Source organism: Colobus angolensis, unplaced genomic scaffold (genome assembly GCF_000951035.1).
Source record: "Colobus angolensis palliatus isolate OR3802 unplaced genomic scaffold, Cang.pa_1.0 Scaffold24, whole genome shotgun sequence".
Classification (NCBI taxonomy): Eukaryota; Metazoa; Chordata; class Mammalia; order Primates; family Cercopithecidae; genus Colobus; species Colobus angolensis.
Genome location: NW_012115599.1, coordinates 1078955 through 1101308, shown reverse-complemented (window position 1 = coordinate 1101308; position 22354 = coordinate 1078955). Strand labels below are relative to the sequence as shown.

General features: G+C 38.4%; 1 protein-coding gene across 1 annotated transcript in view; it reads right to left on the bottom strand.

The window, feature by feature from the left end:
- The window catches only part of EXOC6B (exocyst complex component 6B), a 696611-nt gene that overhangs the window by 525930 nt on the left and 148327 nt on the right, over window positions 1-22354 (bottom strand). The gene's annotated exons all lie outside the window — the stretch shown is intronic.

Here is a 22354-nt window from a genome sequence, read left to right as displayed (position 1 = left end):
AGGAGATTTTGGGCTGAGACGATGGGGTTTTCTAAATATACAATCATGTCATCTGCAAACAGGGACAATTTGACTTCTTCTAAAAATCTTTAGCTTACAAAAGGGTCAAGCAATCCAAAAACAGCAAAAGGTTACTATTCATGGAGACAAGTAAGGAAAAAATCTAAAATAAGGAATCACAGCATAAACTGGTATGACAGTCTGTTGTACTAATCCACCTCACTCTCTCCTTACATCAATCCTCTTTTTTTTTTTTTTTTTTTACAGTGAATGTAAAGGACTAGCTATTAAAACACAGTCCACTAAATAGGGAGTACTATCCTAATGTTTTAAAACCATGATTTACCTCATCAAAAAGCTGGAAAAAAAAAAAAACAAAGCCATTGGTAATTTAACAATCTTGAATAGAGTAAACAAAAAATACTTATTGTACATATTTCTAGTGATATCTGTAGAAGAGTATTAAGAAAGCATTATCTTTTCTCAGTCTTAGGAAAATTAGTCTTTTCTATTCTCCTTAATTAATAAGAACAGTATAGAAATAAAACACTTTCTAACAGCACAGATAAAGAAGAATTACCAGTTGTGTCAATCAGAATTTTGCTCGGAAGCAGAATACAAAAATTATCCTCATTCAACGTCTCCTAACAAAACTTTGTCTCCACCAATGCATTTGATTATTAATTATCCTATCAGAGAATATTTTCAATTATAACTTTGGCAACATCAAGAGAGTATTTACTCTGTAATTATTTGGTCTACACACAAGAGAGTGTGATTTAGCTCATTTCCTGTAAAATGTCATTAATGGAGTCTAATTCCAGGTAAAATGAGGTAAGTATACTGAAACTTCTCTGAATAGTTATAAAATGTTGACAGAAGTCTTGGAGCAGCTATTTAAAGACTGAAAAAGTAAATCCTAGCAGGTAGATTGAAGAAGAAGACCAGAAGTTGAAGTATTACACAATTGGCACTAAGTTTACCTTTTTTTTTCCTTCCTTTATCTCCTAGCCTGGACTCAATGTATCAGTGATTTGGAAGTAGGCAAGGAAACTCCAAGACCAGTCGTCTAGTTCTGGCTCAAGGAGCAGAAAAGGAACACCTAATGCACAGAGAAAATAAAGAAATGCCACTTTTTTCTTTCTTTTCTCTATCTCACCATAGCCCACCTAGCAATCTCTAGGCAAAAGTGGCACTGGCCACTAAAGAAAGCCCACAGGAGCTCAAACTCTAAGGGAGAAAAACCTTTCTCCCCACTCAGTGGAGCTACAGGGCCAAGAGGGTGCATCCAAATCCCAGTTATTTTTCCTTTCTCTCTGTCCTCCCAGAGCTTACCTTGGGATGAAAGGGCAAATGGGGAAGTCCACACCAAAGTGAAGTAACAAAAGACTCACCTTTCTAGCCAGAGGACAAAAAAGAAAAGCACCAGGAAACTGAAAATTGATGGAACATAAAGATTACGAAGAAAAAAAGAACTAAATTGTCCCTACTGACAGATAACATAATTATCCATGCTAAATATACCAAGAAATCTCAAAAAAAAAAAAACCTACAACAAATAAGTGAGTTTGACAAACTTGTACAATATAGGGTCAATATCAATATCATAAATATCAACAATACTTCTATAAAATGGAAATAAACAATTTAAAACCAAAAAATTTTAATATCATATATAACAGTTCAAAAAATATGAAATAATTGATATGACTCTAGCAAAATATATACATGATTTAGATAATAAAAACTATGAAATGATAACTGAAGAAATAAAAAAAGACCTAAATGAATGGAGAGATATACCATGTTCAGTAACTGGAAGAGCCAACATAATAAAGATGTCAATACTACACAAATTGAGCCACAGATTTGATGCAATTGCAATTAAAATCCCAGCAGGAATTTGTATAGATATAAACAAGCTGATTCTAGAATTTATATAGAGAAGCAAAGAAACCAGAACGTTAAAAACAATTATTAAAAAGAAGAATAAAGTGAGAGGAATTACACTATTAAATTTTAAGATTTATTTTAAAGCTACAGTAATCAAGACACTGTACTACTGGGAAAGGCATAGATACCAGTGATACTAATAGACATCAGTAGAACAGAACTGACATTCCAAAAATAGATTCACACTAATATAGCCAGTGATTTTTGACAAAACTGAAAAACAATTCAATGAGAATAGTCTATTAATTAAATGGTGTTGGAACAACTGGAAAAGACAGAAATTGGGGAAAGGAGGAAAGGGAGAAAGAAAGAAGAAAGGAAAGAAGGAAGGGAGGGAGGGAGGGAAAGGGGAGGGGAGAAGGGAAGGGGGAAGGGAGGAAAGGAAGAGAGGAAGTTGGGGAAAGAGAGAAACATAAAGAGAAGAAACCTTGAACGAGAAGAAACCTTGAACTAAATCTTATACCTCACACAAAAATTAACTGAAAATTGCTCATAGATCTAATTGCAAAATCTGCATTTGGAAGAAAATCTTCATGGCCTAGCATAAGACAAACAGTTCTTAGACATGACACCAAAATCATGATTCACTTTCTAAAAACTGATAAATTTAACTTCATCAGTATTAAATGTTTTGTTCTACAAAAGACACTGTTAAAAAGCAAACTACTGAGTGGAAAACAATACCTGCAAATCACATATCTGGCAAAGGACTTGTATCCAGAACACATAAACAACTCCCACAATTCAAAAGTAAGAAACAAACAATCCAATTTAAATTGGGGAAAAATGTTTGAATAGACACTTCACCAAAGAGTACAATTGAATGTAAAATAAATATGATGAAAAGATGCTCAAGATCATTAGCCATTATATAAATGCAAATTAAAACCACAATAACCTATCACTACACATATAAAACCTAGGGGGAAAAGCTAACAATACCAAGTGCTGAGTGAGGATACAGAGCAACTGGAATGCTCAGATATTGCTGGTGGAAATGCAAAATAGCCCTGCCATTCTGTAAAACAGTTTAGCCATTTCTTTTCTTTGTTTTTTTTTTGAGACGGAGTCTCACTCTATCACCAGGCTGGAGTGCAGTGGCACAATCTTGGCTCACCACAACCTCCAACTCCCTAGTTCAAGCGATTCTCCTGCTTCAGCCTCCCAAATAGTTGGGATCACAGGCACGCTAATTTTTGTATTTTTAGTAGAGATAGGGTTTCACCACGTTGGCAAGGATGGTCTTGATCTCCTGACCTTGTGATCTGCCCACCTTGGCCTCCCAAAGTGCTGGGATTACAGGCATAAGTCACCCCACCCAGCCTAGCCATTTCTTAAAAAGTAAAACTGCACCTACCCTAAGACCCAGCAATCTCATTCCACAGTATTTACCATAGATAACATATGTTCACGTAAAAACTTATACGCAATTGTTTACAGCAACTCTAGTAACTGCAAACAAACCAAATGCCAATCAACAGCCAATTCTATAAACAACTTGTAGTACATCCTTACAATGGAGTAATACTCAACAATAAAAAGGAATAAACTATTGACACACACAATAATTTGGATTGGTATCAGAGGTATTCTGCTGAATGAAAGAAGCCAGTCTCAAAAGTGTACGTATGTATAATATATGTCCCATTCTCAAGGAGACAGAACTATAGTGACAGAAAACAGATTAAAGTTATTTTCAGGATGTAGTGACTGGGAAAAATATGTGACTATAGCACAGGAAAAACATGTGAGTATAAAGGAAAAACATGTGACTATAAAGGAATAGAAATCGATAAAATACATATATATATATATAGCTAGAAAGTCCCAGCTATGAAGGGTTTTCTTGAAGAAGCTTGAAAATTACAAAACACTTCTAAATAATATATGGGTCAAAGAGAAGTCTCAGGAGAAATTTGAAAATATTTTCAACTAAATGAAAATGAAACCACAACTTGTAGGATGCAGTAAAAGCTGTGCTTACAAAGAAATTTAAAGTTGTTTGATTCCAATGCATTACATTTTGGATCAGGCAAAATTATGGAGATAGTAAAAAGATTAGTGGTTGTCAGGGATTGGGAAAGGGAGGGGAAGGGATGAAGAGGTGGAATACATAGGACTTTTAGGGCAGTGAAACTATTCCGTAATATTGCAGTGGTATATGTCATTTTATATTCTTAAGAACTATAGAATATACAATGCAAAAGGTAAACCCTAATGTAAGCTATAGCTTTAATTAATAATAATGCGTCAATATTGGCTCATCCATTATTTAAAAAAAAGTATTACACTAATGCATGATGTTAATAACAGGGGAAACTGCCTCCGGGTGAAGGTGAAGGGGTATTTGATAACTCTGTACTTTCCCTTCAACTTTTATGTAAACCTAAAACCATTTTTCTAAAAAATAAAGTCAACCAGGAAAGGTAGTTCACGGCTGCAATCCCAATACTCTGGGAGACGAGGCAGGAGGATGGTTTGAACACGGCAGTTTGAGACCAGCCTGGGCAACACAGCAAGACCCCATTTCAACAAAAGACTTTTTTTTAATTAGCCAGGAGTAAGGAACAAAATGGCTGACTAGACACAGCAAGAAGTGCTGCTGAGGGACACCAAAATATTGAGTAAACCAGCATACTTCAAACAGATCTTCAGAGAGAAAACACTGAGACTCAGTAGAGAGGCAATGAAGACACTGAGGCTGAAGAGTGGGGAAGCTAGGATCCCCGCATGGAGTTGCTGGGTGCCAGCACTAGTTCCCAGCCTTGAATGGCTCCTAGGGAAAGCGGGAGTGACATTGAGGGTGGGATGGCCCACTCTTGCCACGAAACTCTGGGAACCCAGCTACAAGAGATCCCATGACACTACTACCCCCCACCACAGACAGTTAAATTAACAGGCAGATCTCCCTGGAGAATAGTCAGAGGCATAACTCCAACCTGAGCAAAGCCCAGGGAGTTTTGCACACAGAGCAGCTGCAGCAAAATGTGGCCATAGGCGCTCACCCTTCAAGGCTATCCATCTTCTTGTGAGTAGCTCTAGCCCAGCTGATCACTAAGCCAAGAGACACCAGGACTGTCTTTCCCCTGGGACTGGAGTACATCTGTTCTGCAGTCCCTCTGCCCAGCAGCCCTTTGAAAGGTCCCAGTTTGGCTGCTCCCACAGGAGTGTGTGCACAGCATAGCCTCTATTGTGCAGCCTGGGTGCTATGCTGGCAGCCCTGCCTGAGTGCCTTCCCAATGGCCTGAGAGCACTTTGGATCCACTGGTACAGGCAGTAACCATCCCAGAGGGGCCGAAGGATGGAGCTGTGGGCCCAGTCCCAACATTCCAGAGTTTCAGCATGCAGCTTGGGAGTATGAAGCTAAGATCTGTGGCCAATTCTTGAGCAGGGGAGGAGCCCCCACTCTGAGAACACTGAAGACAGGTGGGATGTGGCTTCATGGGCTGGCACAGGAGTGGGGCATGCCTCCCTCTGTAGGGCCAGTCTGGGAAGGGTGTACCCTGTTTGCCAGCCACAGCCTCTGATAAAGGGAGCACCATGGCCCAGAACACCCAACAAATGAAACACAGGTGCAGTGCCACGATGGAAGGGGCTCCCCTAAGGCCCAGGAGTGGACCTGGTGAGAGAGTCATCTCTCTCCCACACACACCACAGAGCACTGCTGCTAATACGCTGAAACACAAAAGAGCTGTGTGGCTGAGTAAGAGCCTATCTGCCAGCCATTATACAAAAGTGCTATCGACAGGATTACAGCCAAAATTACAGCAGCAAAAATATTTTGCCAGTAAATATTGCCTCTAAAACCCAGGGCATGAATCTAGCCACAAAAAAAGATGTCATACAGAGTGTTGGCCCTCTGAATGCACTCAGATGTGAAGCCAATTTACTATACTCAACAGAATCTGGATGACAAGGTAGCTCATTGAGATCCAGAAAAAGGTTGAAACCCAATCCAAGGAATCCAAGATATTCAGTAAAACAACCCAAGAGTTGAAAGAAGAAACTGCCATTTCAGGAAAGAACTGAACTTCTGAAATTGAACATTAACAACAAGAATTTCAAAATACAGTTGGAAGTATTAACAGCAGAACAGACCAGGGTGAGTAAAGAATCTTAAGAGTTTGAAGACTGGTTCTTTGCATCAACTCAAACAAAAATAAAGAAAAAAAATTTTTTAATGGACAAAAACTCCAAGAAATATGGGATTATGTAAAGAGTCCAAATCTATGACTCACTGGCATTCCTGAGAGAGAAGAACTTGGAAAAAATACTCGAAGATATACTCCATGAAAAATTCCCCAACTCACTCAAGAGGTTGACATGCAAATTCAAGAAATATAGAGAACCCCTGAGTGTTACTATACAAGATGACCAGGCCCAAGTCACAGTCATCAGACTCACCAAGGTCAATATAAAAGAAAATAATATAAAGGCAGCTAGAGAGAAGGGTCAAGTCACTCATAAAGGAAACAGCATTAGGCAAGCAGCAGACCTCTCAGCAGAAACCTTATAAGCCAAAAGAGATTGGAGGCCTATTTTCAGTGTCCTTAAAGAAAAGAAATTCCAACTAAGAATTTAACATCCCACCAAACTAAGCTTCATAAGCAGAGAAGTAAAATCCTTTTCAGACAAGCAAACACTAAAGGAATTCATTACCACTAGACCAGCCTTAAAAGAGGTGTTTAACAGGCCGGGCGCAGTGGCTCAAGCCTGTAATCCCAGCACTTTGGGAGGCCGAGACGGGCGGATCACAAGGTCAGGAGATCGAGACCATCCTGGCTAACACGGTGAAACCCCGTCTCTACTAAAAAAATACAAAAAACTAGCCGGGCGAGGTGGCGGGCGCCTGTAGTCCCAGCTACTCGGGAGGCTGAGGCAGGAGAATGGCGTAAGCCTGGGAGGCGGAGCTTGCAGTGAGCTGAGATCCGGCCACTGCACTCCAGCCTGGGCGACAGAGCGGGACTCCGTCTCAAAGAAAAAAAAAAAAAAAGAGGTGTTTAACAAAGCACTAAATACAGAAATGAAAGAATTATACTGACTGCCACAAAAACACACCTAAGTACATAGCCCACAGACTCTATAAAGTAACTACACAATCAAATCTATAAAACAACCAGCTAATAACACAGTAACAGTAACAAAATCTCACATATCAATACTAACCTTGAATATAAACAGTTTAAATGCCCCACTTAAAAGGCAGAGAGTGGCAAGGTGAATAAAAAGACGACCCAATTATCTGCTCTCTTCAGGAGACCCATTTCACATGGAACAACACTCATAGACTCAAATTAAAGTAATGGAGAAAGGTCTATTATGCAAATGGAAAATAAAAAAGAGCAGGGATTGCTATTTTTATATCAGATAAACCAGATGTAAACCAACAACAAGCAAGAAGGACAAAGATAGGTATTACATAATGATAAAGAGTTCAATTCAACAAGACTTAACTATACGAAATATATACACACTCCACAATGAAGCAGCCAGATGCATAAAACAAGTTCTAGTGGAAGCCTTGAACACCCTACTGACAGTATTATACAGATCATCGAGATGGAAAACTAACAAAGAAACTCTGGACTTAAACTTGCCGCTCAACCAACTGGACCTAGTAGACATCTACAGAGCACTCTACCCAATAACCACACATATACTTTCTTCTCATACGCACATGGAATATATTCTAAGATCAACCACATGCTTGGTCATATAGCAAGACTCGATTAATTTTAAAAAAATTAAATCACCCCACACACACTCTCAGATCACAGAACTATAACAAGACAAGAATGCTCACTCTCACCATTCCTATTCAATATAGTGGTAGAAGTCTTAACCAGAAAAATCAAGGAAGAAAAAGAAATAAAAGACATCTAACAAGGAAAAAAGAAGTCAAACTATCTGTCTTCATTGACTACATGATTATGTACTTAGCAAACCCTAAAGACTCCACCAAAAGGCTTCTGGAAGTGATAAAGGACTTCAGCAACATTTCAGAAGACAAAATCAATGGACAAAAATCAGTAGTATTTCTATACACCAATTACATTATAGCAGAGAAGTAAATCAAGAATGCAATCCCATTTACAATAGATACACACACACACACACACACACACACACACACAGAAATGCCTAAGTATACATCTAACAAAAGAGGAGAAAAAAAAAATTTTTTTTCAGATGGAGTCTCACTCTGTCACCCAGGCTGGAGTGCAGTGGTGCCATCTCAGCTCGCTGCAACCTCCACCTTCTGGGTTCAAGCGATTCTCCAGCCTCAGCCTCCCGAGCAGCTGGGACCACAGGTGCATGCCACCATGGCCAGCTAATTTTTTGTATTTTTAGTAGAGATGGGGTTTCATCATATTAGCCAGGATGGTATCTTTCTCCTGACCTCGAGATCTGCCCGCCTTGGACTCCCAAACTGATGGGATTACAGGCATGAGCCACTACGCCCGACCAAGGAGAAAGACTTCTATAGAGAGAACTACAAAACACTGCTGAAAGAAACCAGAGATGACACAAACAAATGGAAAAACATTCCATGCTCATATTTAATAGATTGGAAGAACCAATCTTGTTAACATGGCCATACTGCTCAAAGCAATTTACAGATTCAACACTACTTCTATCAAACTACTAACATCATTTTTCAAATAATTATAAAAACCTACTCTAAAATTCATATGGAACCAAAAAAGAGCCTGAATAGCCAAAGCAATCATAAGCAAAAAGACAAAGCTGGAGGAATCATATTATCTGACTTCAAACTATATTATAAGGCTACAGTAATCAAAACAGCATGGTAGTGGTACAAAAACAGACACACAGACCAATAGAACAGAATAGAAAATCCAGAAATAAAGCCACACACCTAAAACCATCTGATCTTTGACAAACTCAAAAAAAAGAGCAGTAGGGAAAAGACTCCTTGTTCAATAAATCGTACTGGGATAACTGGTTACCCATATGCAGAAGAATGAAACTGGACCCCTACCTTTCCCCATATACAAAAATTCACTCAAGATGGATTAAAGAATTAAACGTAAGACCTAAAACTACAAAATTCTAGAAGAAATTCTAGGAAATACCTTTCTTGATATTGGCCTTGGCAAAGAATTTATGGCTAAGTCCTCAAAAGCAATTGTAACAAAGATAAAAATTGACAAGTGTGACCTAATTATACTTTAGTAATTATACTAAAGAGCTTCTGCACAGCAAAAGAAATTATCAATAAACAGGAACCTACAGAATGGGAGAAAATATTCACCAACTATGCATCCAACAAAGGTCTAATATCCAGAATCTAAAATGAAGTTAAATCAACAAGCGAAAAACCAATAACCCCAGTAACAGTGGGCAAAGGACATGAACAGACACTTCTCAAAAGAAGGCATATGAGTGGCCAACAAACATATGAAAAAAGGGTCACCACCACTAATCATTACAGAAATGCAAATCACACATCTCACATATCAATACTAACCTTGAATATAAGCAGTCTAATCAAAAACACAATGAGATACCACCACACATTAGTCAGAATGGCTTTTGTTAAGACGTCAAAAAATAACAGATGTTGCTGAGTCTGCAGAAAAAAGGGCACATTTACACACTATAGGTGGAAATGTAAATTAGTCTGGCCACTGTGGAGAACAGTTGGGTTATTTCTCAAAGAAGCAAGAGCTGAACTACCATTTGACCAAGCAATCCCATTACTGAGTATATATCCAAAGGAAAATAAATTGTTCTACAAGAAAAAAAAAAGTGCAACCCATATCTTCATTGCAGAGCTAGTCACAACAGCAAAAAAATGGGGTCAACCCAGGTGCCCATCCACATTGGACTAGATAAAGAAAATATAGTACACACACACCATGGAATGCTTTGCAGTCATAACAAAGAACAAAATTATATCTTTGCAGCATCATGGACACAGCTAAAAGTCATTATCCTAAGTAAACTAATGCAAAAACAGAAAACCAAATACCACATATTCTCACTTATAAGTGGGAGCTAAACACTGGATACACACAGACATAAAGATGGGAACAACAGACACTGGGGACTACTAGAGGGGAGAGAGAATGATAGGGGCAAGGGCTGAAACACTACCTGTTGGGTATTATGCTCACTACCAGGGTGACAGATTCAGTTATACCCCACATCTCAGAATCACACAATATACTTTTGTAATAAACCTCCACGTGTACCCCCTAATTCTAAAATAAAAGTTGAACAAAAAAATTGCTGGGTGTGGTGGCATGCACCTGTAGTCCTAGCCACTTGGGAGTCTGAAGCAGGTGAATCACTTGAACCCAGATGTTTGAGTCTACAGCGAGCTGTGATCACACTACTGCATTCTAGCCTGGGTGACACAGCAAGACCTTATATCAAAAAACATATTATTATTTATTAAAATAAATTCTATTAGTGTAAAGAAACAAAAAAGAAACTCATACTCAAATATGGAAAAATAATAGTCCTAAATCCTATAAACATTGTTCACCAGTATCTCAAGAACAAGACAGCAGCAAGAAGTTCTAATCACTGTAAGTACAGAAGAAATTTTCACAATGCTCATAAATGGGAGGTTCATTGCCAAGCTTTCCTTACCCAATATCGAATTAGCCACAGAAATCTAAGAAAGATGATTTGCTTTAAAAAAAAAAAAAAAAGGAAAAATAAAGTCAAGAAGTGATTCTGATTTATGAAATGGGGGGTGGCAGTACCATTTTCATAGTTTTTTTTTTTTTTTTTTTAACACACTTCAGAGCTCCAAAAACAAATGTGAGAAACTAACACTAAAATAAACATATCATCACTACCAATATCACAAATTACTTAAATGTACATGTATACAATTCTAGAAACACCAAACCAAACAGTATCCTTTCCTAATTACTCATAAAATGTTAAAACATGATGCCATAATCCACCACAGGTTATTTTTAAAGAGGAGAAACAGAGATGAAACATGCTATCACACCTTAAACCAGGGATCTCTATACAGTCTGTGTGTTGCGGACTGTGGAATGTGTTGAGAAACGTGTGGAAGATGTTTTATCACAATAATTAGTAGGGTAGCCAGGCATTGGCAGCAGGTAGAGCCAGGGATGCTAGACAACCTGAAATATGTGGGATAGTCCTACAAAAAGAAGAAATATCCCACATCACTCTCAACTATCTGATGTCCCAATGGACATTCATGTAAGTCAAAAGAAAATGTCTTGAATTAGTTACCTGAACTCATAACTTAATGGTAGTATTCATGAAATATGTTTTGCACAGCCTTAATATGCACTGAACTTATAGAAATGTAATAGCCATATAAATTAGGGGAAATTGCATTTTGTGGTTTTTTCAGAACTCTACAAAAGTTGCTCCATAACTCAGAATATTAAGCACCAACTGTAATGCTGCTTACGGCATTTAAAGTGGAAATACAGCATCTGGAATGAGTTTGTACTTTAGCACACAAGGTATCTGTAAACAACTATCCAACTATTTCACTATGCTATCAATATTTCATTATGTCTTCAAGCATTTATAGATGAAAATATATAATATTTTGTTATAAATTGTTTTCATTTTATTTCCTGTTTATACTACATTTAGGGCATCATATCATTTTTTGAATTGTGTAGATATATTATTAATAGCTATAAGTTTAATTATTTCAAGACTATAAAAGAGGCATCATAAAATATTCCTTATAAAAAGGCAGCATTAGGTTTGACAGAATTGAACCAATAAGTTAGACTATATCATTTCTCCCCTGGAATTCTGCAATACTTTCTCAATTAGGTCTCTTTTTGTTTAATCAGGCCTAGACACTGCTTACTGTAGAGGACTACGTGCTCACAAACGAGATGTTCCCGATAAGTCCTGCTCTTGCAAACAAAGCAGGGCGTTCCTTCCCTGCAAACAGGGAGGACCAAGGAGCCAGCTGCAAACAGCAGACCCTGGGGGCTTGTTTATGTGTAAACATCTTGAAAATCCAGAAAGTCAGGGGAAGGTCAGAAAAACAACAATGTGTCTTGTGACTTGGTAACATTCCACAAACAACTGTATAAAATAAAGCAGAGCGTGTAGTTTGGGGCAGCCGCCATGTTTGTCTTGTCTTGTGTTGTCTTGTGTGTTCATTCCTTTGTTTAGGAAACACGCGGACCCCCAACACTTACCCTTACCAGTAAGCCTTCCTAAAACACAAGCTTGATCACTCCCCTCTGCTATTCATAAATATTTAATAGGGCTGACAGTAAAAAGCCCAAATCCTCAAAATGGCATTCAAGACTCTGTGATATGATGGTATTAATTGCCCAACAATCTTTCTTTTCTGGAAATTGCTCTACCTCTCACAGTGAAAACTTTCTTCATTATTAAAGAACCTGGAACACCTCTACCTTCTGGCTCTTCTGCTTCTTTACTGAATGCTATTCTTAATCTCTTTTGCTGGCTACTCTTTTCCTTATCATCTCAATGTTAAAGAGTTTCTGTGCTCAGTCCTTGGAGTTCTCTCTTCTCTACTGATACTTATTTTCTACGTGATTCCATCCAGTTCTATGATGAATTCCAGAATTATACTAGTAGCTTAGGCCTCTCCCATGAACCTCAGACTCATAAATCCAATCCAGTCACCGTACTCAACATTTCTACTTGGATGTCTTAGAGCTATCTCAAACTTAACATGTACAAAATCAAATTCTAAGACTTGGAACCATGAAACTACCAGAATAAATCACTGGGGAAATGCTCCAGAACATTGGATGGACAAAGATTTTTTTGTGTAGGACCTCAAAAACATAGGCAACAAAAGCAAAAATAGACAAACAGGATTACATTAAGCTTTGGCACAATAAAAGAAACAATCAACAAGGTGAAAAGACAACCCAAAGAATGTAAGAAAATATTTGCAAACTATCCATCTGACAAGGGACTAATAACCAGAATATATAAGCAGCTCAAACTCAATAGCAAAATAAAATCTCATTTAAAAATGGGCAGAAGATCTGAATAGACATTTTTCAAAAGAAGACATACGAATGGACAACGGGTATTTGAAAAAGGCTCTGGCTGGGCACCTTGGCTCAAGCCTGTAATCCCTGCACTCTGGGAAGCTGAGGTGGGTGGATCACCTAAGGTCAGGACAGTTCTAAACCAGTCGCCAATATGGTGAAACCCCATCTCTACTAAAAAACAATAAATAATTCACTGGGTGTGGTGGTGGGTGCCTATAATTCCAGCTACTCAGGAGCCTGAGGCAGAAGAATCACTTGAACCTGGGAGGTGGAGGTTGCAGTGAGCCAATATCGCGCCATTGCATCTAGCTTAGGCAACCAGAGCAAAACTCCATCAAAGAAAGAAAGAGGAAAAGGAGAGGAGAGGAGAAGAAAGGAGAGGAGAGGAGAGGAGAGGAGAGGAGAGGAGAGAGGTTCAACATCACTAATCATCAAAGAAATGCAAATCAAAACCACAATGATATCTCACCCCAATCAGAATGACTTTTATCAAAAAGACAGGGAATAGCAGGGTGCTGGCAAGGATATGGAGGACGGGGTACCCTCATACATTGTTGGTGGGAATGTAAATTAGTACAGTCACTACAGAGAACTGTATGGAAGTTCCTTAAAAAACTAAGAACAGAACTACCATATGAGCCAGCAATTCGACTACTGGGTATATAAAAAGATGAAATCAATATATCAAAGAGGTATCTACACTTCCATGTTTATTGCAGCACTACTCACAACAGACAAAATATGGAATCAACCTAAATGTCCATCAATGGGTAAACAGATAAAATATGGTATATGGCCGGGCGCAGCAGCTCACGCCTGTAATCCCAGCACCTTGGGAGGCCCAGGAGGGCGGATCACGAGGTCAGGAAATCCAGACCATCCTGGGTAACACGGTGAAACCCCGTCTCTACTAAAAATACAAAAAATTAGCCGGGCATGGTGGCAGGCAGCTGCTTGGGAGGCTGAAGCAGCAGACTGAAGTGAACCCGGGAGATGGATTTTACAGTGAGCTGAGATCACCCCACTGCACTCCAGCCTGGGCAACAGTGCAAGACTCCGTCTCAAAAAAAAAAAAGAAAAGAAAAGAAAATGTGGCATATATATATACAATGGAATATTACTCATCCATAAGAGATGAAAGCCTGTCAGATGCAGCTACATGGACAGAACCAAAGGTCATTACATTAAGTGAAATAAGCCAAGCACAAAAAGACAAATATCACATGTTCTCACTCATATGTGAGAGCCTGAAAAGTGGATCTCATGAAGATGGAGAGTACACTGATGGTTACCAGAGGCTGGGATAGGTTAGGGGAAGGTGGTGAAGAGAGTACTAATTGATACAAACATACACTTAGAGGAAATAAGACCTGATGTTCAATAGGGCAATAGAGTGACTACATTAAACAACCAATTGTACATTTCAAAATAGCTAGAAGAGAATAACTGGAATGTTCCCAGCATAAAGAAAATATATATATTTAAGGTGATGGATATCCCAATAACTCTGATTTGATTATATGAATGTATCAAATTATTACATATACCCTGAAAATATGTGCATATAATATGTACCAATAAAAAAGAAAAGGAAATATTCAGAAAAAAACAATTAAAATAGCAATAAAACAATAAATAATACAATTTTGTAAATCCTCCAGTGGTTTCCTTCTCACTCAAAGACAAGTCTTTACATTGACTCTCAAGGCCTACATCAGTATTTACCAAACCTGGGTACATATTAGAATCAGCTAATAAAGGATACTTTTAAACTATACTAATGCCCAGGTTACAGCTTCAGTAATTCAGATTCAACTGGTCTAGAGTGTAGGGCACTGGTATTTACTGAATGAAAGGCTATGATTGTCAATAACCTGTTCAGCCTTTCCCAACACAGGGATGTCTACAACTCTGGCTAGCCAGAGTATCCCATTCCTCTGGTCTTGTTTAAGATTGAGCACGATTCAAGCTGAGTCATGTTCTGGGCTTTTGGTAGTTATCTGGCGAAGTATATGGTTAATGTTTAACATTATGTAAGCCCAGAGCTGCTGAAGGCCATCATTGTCACCCTTCATTGTTAAAGTTTCCTTGACAATAAAGTCTTAACAAAGAAAAGCAGACTGTTTAGCACACTAGACCCATGTGTGTTTAAAGGGAGATCCATTCCTGGAACTTTCAATTATATGTGCCAATAAATTTCTTTTTTTTCTTTCTTTATTTTATTTTATTTTATTTTATTTTATTTTGACTAAGGTAATTAAAGTTAGGTTTCTATCACTGGAAAGAAAACAATTCCTATCACAATTATAAGCATGTACTTAGTTTTTAAATTCCTAAGAGTAGTCTTTTACCACCATCAGCCCTCAATTAGACAGTAAGACCCTAGCAGAAAAATTATTCTCTTCACAAACTTGTATCTATCACATTAATAGTACAGTGTCTGACAAACGGCAGATACTGAAATATTCATCTACCAACCAAAAGACTTTGGGGTTTGCTTTTTTTTTATATTTAAAACTTCACTTCATTTAGAAGTAACACTGAAGAAGGATATTTGCTTTTGCAGAAAGGATGGATTCTATGACTTTAAACGTTTCTGTCACCACTTTGATTTTATGAGACTATAATCTCTTTTTATCAGTGACTTTCACCAGAAAGTTTCAGCTATCTCACTTTGTATCTCCCCAGTTTGGTCCTTTCAGTTCCCACCAATCAAGCATACTCCCAATCTCATTTCAAGGACACCATCCTTCTGAAATTTCTCTCAAGTGTTGCTCTATGATTAAGAAGGTCCTACCTTCTACAGATGATCAGACTCCCCATCGTCTTATAGAAAGTATTTTGTTAATTAACAGTCTTGGAACCAGTGCTGTATGAACATTCAGTGTTCCTCACTTTCACATTTGTCTACAAACATGAAGGCAAAACGCACTTCTACATATTTTCATTTACTACAATCGTTTATGTCTATCGAGTGGTAATAAATCGTATACCTTTTAAAAGGTTGTGCAGGCTGAGCGTGGTGGCTCACACCTGTAATCCAAGCACTTTGGGAGGCCGAGGCGGGCAGATCACAAGGTCAAGAGATTGAGACCATCCTGGCTAACACGGTGAAACCCTGTCTCTACTAAAAATTCAAGGAAGTAGCCGGGCGTGATGGCGGGCTCCTGTGGTCCCAGCTACTCAGGAGGCAGAGCTTGCAGTGAGCCAAGATCGCGCCACTGCACTCCAGCCTGGGTGACAGTGCGAGACTCCATCTCAAAAAAAAAAAAAGATTGTGCAACTGACTGAAAAACATAAATAATGATAAATACATAAACAGATAAATAATGATTATTTATCGGTTTAAATTACAAAGGCCTAAAGAATAGACAGTGTCAATGTAACTAAGTTGTGCAATGCATGATATACATGTGTGTAACAATGATGTTTAAGTGCTTCCTAAATATATGCCTTTTCATATTTTTAGGCTAATACCAAACTCTGATACATAAACCCTCTACAAAATTGGGTTGACGTGTTTCTTTATATACCACTCAAAATAAGCACTACTAAAATATCTTGCTCCACTATGATTTGTACAGGTATACACCCAAAATAGTACCATCCAGAGGAGTCTTACTGATAAATGCTATATGATCAAGGAATATCACTAACTGGTTCTTTGAACTTTGTGCTGACTTTCATGTTTGGAACTCTGTAACACAAAACTGCCACAGTTGATTAAAAAATAAAAAAGCTGAACGAGATCTCTCCTAGTATAAAGACAGCATTTAAACATTCTATTAGTCTGATAGCATTAAACAGAATCTTCTGAACAATCTACCTAAAAGCTGAGATTCTCTGTAAATAACTGACTGTGCAAACTGGATTAATTATTTGAATATTTTTCTTGTGGAATCTTTACAGCTCATAAAATCCCCTGAGGCAGTTTCAAGCAGCTAAATGCCTTAAACTGGCAGTTCAAACATCATGATTAGAAAACACAGGCCGGGCACCACAGCACATGCCTGTAATCCCAGAACTTTGGGAGGCCAAGGCAGGTGAAACACTTGAGCCTAGGAGTTTGAGACCAGCCTGGAAAACATGGCGAAATCTTGTCTCTACAAAAAATACAAAAATTGGCCAGGCATGTTGGCATGTGCCTGTAGTCAGCTACTCAAGAGAGTGAGATGGAGAGAACTACTTAAGCCTGGGAGGTTAAGGCTGCAGTGAGCCAAGATCACACCACTGCACTCTAGCCTGGGTGACAAAGTGAGACCATGTCTCAAAAATCTTTTCTAAAAAGGGGGGTGTGGGGGGACAATGTACAAACCACAAAGTTTTCTATTTATCCTCTATCTTTGGCTCAGTATACTTACATGGTGCTTTCCTCTATGTTCTACTAATACATCTCTGGCACTTGAATCAAGCTATAGCTCCCTCTGTAGCAGAGTTTTTTTTTATGACAAACACACAGACACCCCTTCACTGACTTTTTCCAAAAAAGTTTTCATTGAATAGAAGATAGACTCCAGAAAACAGCCCTTATGAAGGGATATGGCATGAACAGACCAGGCTCTGAACTAATATGTATACATTTCATTCTAGTTTAAAAATAAAAAGAAGAACAAGAAGTAGGTTTTCAACTTCTGAGAGGGGAAAAAAAATTAGTTTTACTTATGATAAGCCACTCTTAGTCTTTAGAGAATGCCCTGGCCATTTTCTGTCTCTCAACTCAGAACTTCAACCTTTCAAATGATTTTTTAAAAAGGTTCAAACACTACAAAGCATCTGATTTAGTGAAAAGCACTTTAAATACCTCTCCAAGTACTCCCCACAGGATCAAAATGTCATAGAAATGTTGTAAACACTATCAGTCATGTTCCAGAGAACAATTTAAACAAACATTGTTTTGCTCTTTTGTCTGGAAAATTAATTTCTGAAGTGAAGAGTTCAAAACTTTTAGCCCTACATACTACGCAGTAAGAAAAAAAAATACATCTTTTAAGCATCAGAAGCAGAGTACACAATAGGCTTTGTCTTGTTAAACAAAAGAACGTGCTTTTATTTTCAATCATTTCCAGCTGTATGATCTGGCCTTCACAGAATCAGAAATTAACAGCATATGGCATCTGGCTACCTGCACAGACTACATATAAAATTTGAAATCTTCAATAAGATTAACGAGTCTAGTGGTTGAAAGTGGAGGGGGAACCACCGAACACCATTTCTTATACAGAGGCAATAACTCTAACCAAAGAGGGCAAGAAAAATCATCCCTGCCTAATCAGATGTCAACTATATTCCCGTGAAGTGACTCATATCACAAGATCTTTATACTTCCTAGGCAACTTGTAAAATATACTACCACTGACTACATAACTGTTCTGACTTTCAAACAGGAAAGGAATTCTACCAAAAACCCCCAGAACAAAAAATTTCTGGACTAATCCACCTCATGAGAGATACATGAGAGTGATGCTTTGGATCCAAATGGGCCAGAAAGAAGAAAAACACAAATGACTATCATTCTCATCATAAATAAATTCCACTAAATCTTAGTAGCAGAATGTCTTTAGTCTTTTTGCATAGAATCTTAGCCTAAGATTCAGCCATACAGCCCAAATCTCTAATCTGATTCTCAGCTAGCATAACATAAACCCTAGAACTTCCTTCCTGTAGTTGTACACAAATGGGGGGAATGAGTATGGGACAGTAAAGAGTAAGTATCAGCAGGGTGCAATGGCTCACATCTGTAATCCCAGCACTTCAGGAGGCCAAGGCAGGAGGATCCCTTGAGCCCAGGAGTTCAAGACCAGCCTGGGCAACAATGTGAAACCCTGTCTTTATTTTTATATTTAAAAAAAAAAAAAGGAAAAAGGGATAATAAGTATCAGCAAACTTAGAAGAAATATCTGCTCAAAACAGTCAAGACTGATCCTTTCCTCCCCCCGCCAACACTTTCCTCTACAGCTTCAGACACCCAACACCTTCAAGTGTGCTCTTCACACTTTTAATCCTGTTTCATCTGGATCCTCTCCAAAACACTCTGAGTTGAGCTTCAGTGGGCCTAGAAGTCAAACAGTGCTACATTCTTTGACAGTTTACTTCATAACTCCTAGAAGAGAAAAACAATGTAATTTATTCACAAATATCATCAAAGGTGGGTTTGCTTAAAGTAATTTCATCAACAAAGTTTAATTCTGCCTTCAAGTCTTTGGATTTCATAAAAGAGTACTCAACAGTGCCTAACATGAAGACATGTAGAAAATCTAAACACATTTAGAAGCAGAACTGAAGTCTCTTAATGACATACAACTCAGAAAATACAAAATAAAAAGATGAGCAATCCATGAGGAAGTTAACTACTTTATTATTTTTAAGACATGCATGGTCTAAGGACAATCAACCACTGGAATTCCTAAATCAAAGACTCTTTTAGTGACAATAGAGTATTGCTAGATTCCAGTAGGACTCTCTAGATTTAATTTTTAAAAAATACTTAAAAGAATAACAAACATGTTTTCCCTCTCAGATTCTCCCTCTCTCTACAGTTCTCACCAGGACCCCGACAGCCTGACAACATCAACGTATTGCACATCCTGAGGCACTAGGTCAACTGCAGGAATCTATCTATCGCAGCTGTTAATGTTTTATCTTCACTTGAAATTTCAGAAATGCAAATGCAATGTACCAACAGCTGTTCACACTTCCAATTTTTTCTTGCAAAGCAGGTCATGAAATGTGGCTTGCTAAACATTTGTAACACAGTTACCAATTTCTGTTTCAAGGCCTATAAATACTGCTGCCGCTAGTGTACAATCTGATTTCACTGCCCAGTAGTGAAACAGTGTGGCTGGAGGTCCACCAGCAAGGAGATATGTCTGCTTATTAAGGAACTGGAGCAGGCTGGGCGCTGTGGCTTATGGCTACAATCCCAACACTTTAGGAAGTCAAGGTGGGCGAATCACTTGAGGCCAGGAATTGGAGGCCTCATGGCCAACATGGTGAAATCCCATCCTTACTAAAAATACAAAATTAGCCAGGTATGTTTGTACACAACTGTAGTCCCAGCTACTCAGGAAGCTGAGCATAAGAATTGCTTGAGCCCAGGAGGCAGAGGTTGCTGTGAGCCAAGATCGTGCCAGTACACTCCAGCCTGGGCGATAGAGCAAGACTGTCTCCAACAACAACAACAAAAAAGGAACTGGAGCAGACTAATAGCTAAAACACACACCACAACCGTCTGTTTAAATTAGAACATAGATACACTAACATGTGTGCATGCACACATCAAATTAGTGAGCAATATGAATTCTCAATACACACACTTAATCAAAATTTGTGAAGACCTATTGTTTTGTAATCTACTAGGATTTCATCAGACACAGAAAAATTACCTCAAGATACAATCTCTCTTCTAAAGTAAGTACACTAATAGGGTAACTCCTAAAATTATTTCACATTATCAACTACTTTGAAATCCTAATGAAAGTTATGGATCCTCTCCCCAGAAATACATGCAGATATACTGATCTTGCATATAATTTCTTTTTTTTTTTAAACAGAGTCTGATTCTGTCACCCAGGCTGGAGTGTAATGGCGTGATCTTAGCTCACTACAACCTCTGCCTCCTGGGTTCAAGCGATTCTCCTGCCTCGGCTTCCCAAGTAGCTGGGATTACAGGCATATGCCACCATGCCCAGCTAATTTTTGTATTTTTTTAGTAGAGACAGGGTTTCACCATGTTGACCAAGGTGGTCTTGAACTCCTGACCTCAAGTGATCCACTCACCTCAGGCTCCCAAAGTGCTGAGATTTACAGGCGTGAGCCATCGCGCCCAGCCTGTCTTGCATATAATTTCAGGGGGCTAATAGACCTCCTGAACCTTTTGAATGGGCCCCAGATTAGGAACCCCTGTTTAAAACAAATATATTTAAAGGTAAACCAAAGAAATGTGGGTTTCTTAGATGTAATCTGTCAAGATTATGTTTTTTGGAAGTGCATTTTCATTAAGAAAAGGAAGGAAGTTTGGCAGAAAGAGTAACATTTCTGATTTAAAAACTGGTAATCCCATGAGATTTCACTGACGGTATAAAGTTGTAAAATGAATTGGGAGGAGGTAACAGAAAAAATAAAGTGTGCATTCATAATTGGAAAAAATATTCTCTGAAGAAAAGAGAAAAGAGGAACTATAAAATTGTTAAATCTTAGAAGTTGATGGAAATGGCAACAAAAGTTTTCAGAAGAGAAATGGAATACAATCAATGCTTGGCTGGAAACAATGATTCTGGTAGTACTAGCAATGGTGACCAGCCAAGGGAAGGCTACACAGATTAGAGGGTTAAGAGCATAGACTCTGAAAAATGATCCTAGATCTAAGCAAATTTTTTTCTTTTATAAAATTTGGATAAGATTTATAGATTAAATAAGAATACAACATAAATATAAATTTCCTGATTTTAATAATGTGATTATATAAGAGAATGCTGTTTTCCTGAAGATGTCATTATCTCTATAATGAACTCTAAAATTGTTTAGAAAAATATGTATGGATAATAAAAGGAGAAAGCAAATACGGAAAAAATGCTAACATTTGGGGAATCCAGATAAAGTGTATATGGACTTGTTTGTGCTATTTCTGCAAGTTTTCTGTAAGTCTGCTATTATTTCAAGAAAAGGGTTCTAAAAAATCATAGGCTCTGAAGTATGGCTGCCTAAATCCTGGCTCTGCCACTTACTAGCTATGTAACGACGTGCAAGTACATTTTTTAACCTCTCTTTACCTCTTTTCTCATTTGTAAAATTGAGACAATAAAAGTATCAGCTCAAATTGTTGTAAAGAATAAAATAATAGTCAGAGACTTCATCTAAAGCATTTACAACAGTGCCTAACAGATAAGAAGCACTCTGATCTGGCCTGGCCCAGTGACTCACGCCTGTAATCCCAGCACTTTTGGAGGCCAATGCGGTGGATCACCTGAGGTTAGGAGTTTGAGACCAGTCTGGCCAATATAGTGAAACCCCATATCTATTAAAAATACAAAAATAAGCCGGGTGTGGTGGTGCATACCTGTAATCCCAGCTACTTGGGAGGCTGAGCCACGATGAACCTAGGAGGCCGAAGTTGCAGTGAGCTGAGATCTTGCGACTGCACTTACAGAGCAAGACTCCATTCCAAAAAGGAAAAAAAAAAAGGCCGGGCACGGTGGCTCACGCCTGTAATCCCAGCACTTTGGGAGGCTGAGGTGGGCGGATCACAAGGTCAGGAAATCGAGACCATCCTGGCTAACACAGTGAAACCCCGTCTCTACTAAAAATACAAAAAATTAGCAGGGTGTGGTGGCGGGCACCTGTAGTCCCAGCTACTCGGGAGGCTGAGGCAGGAGAAT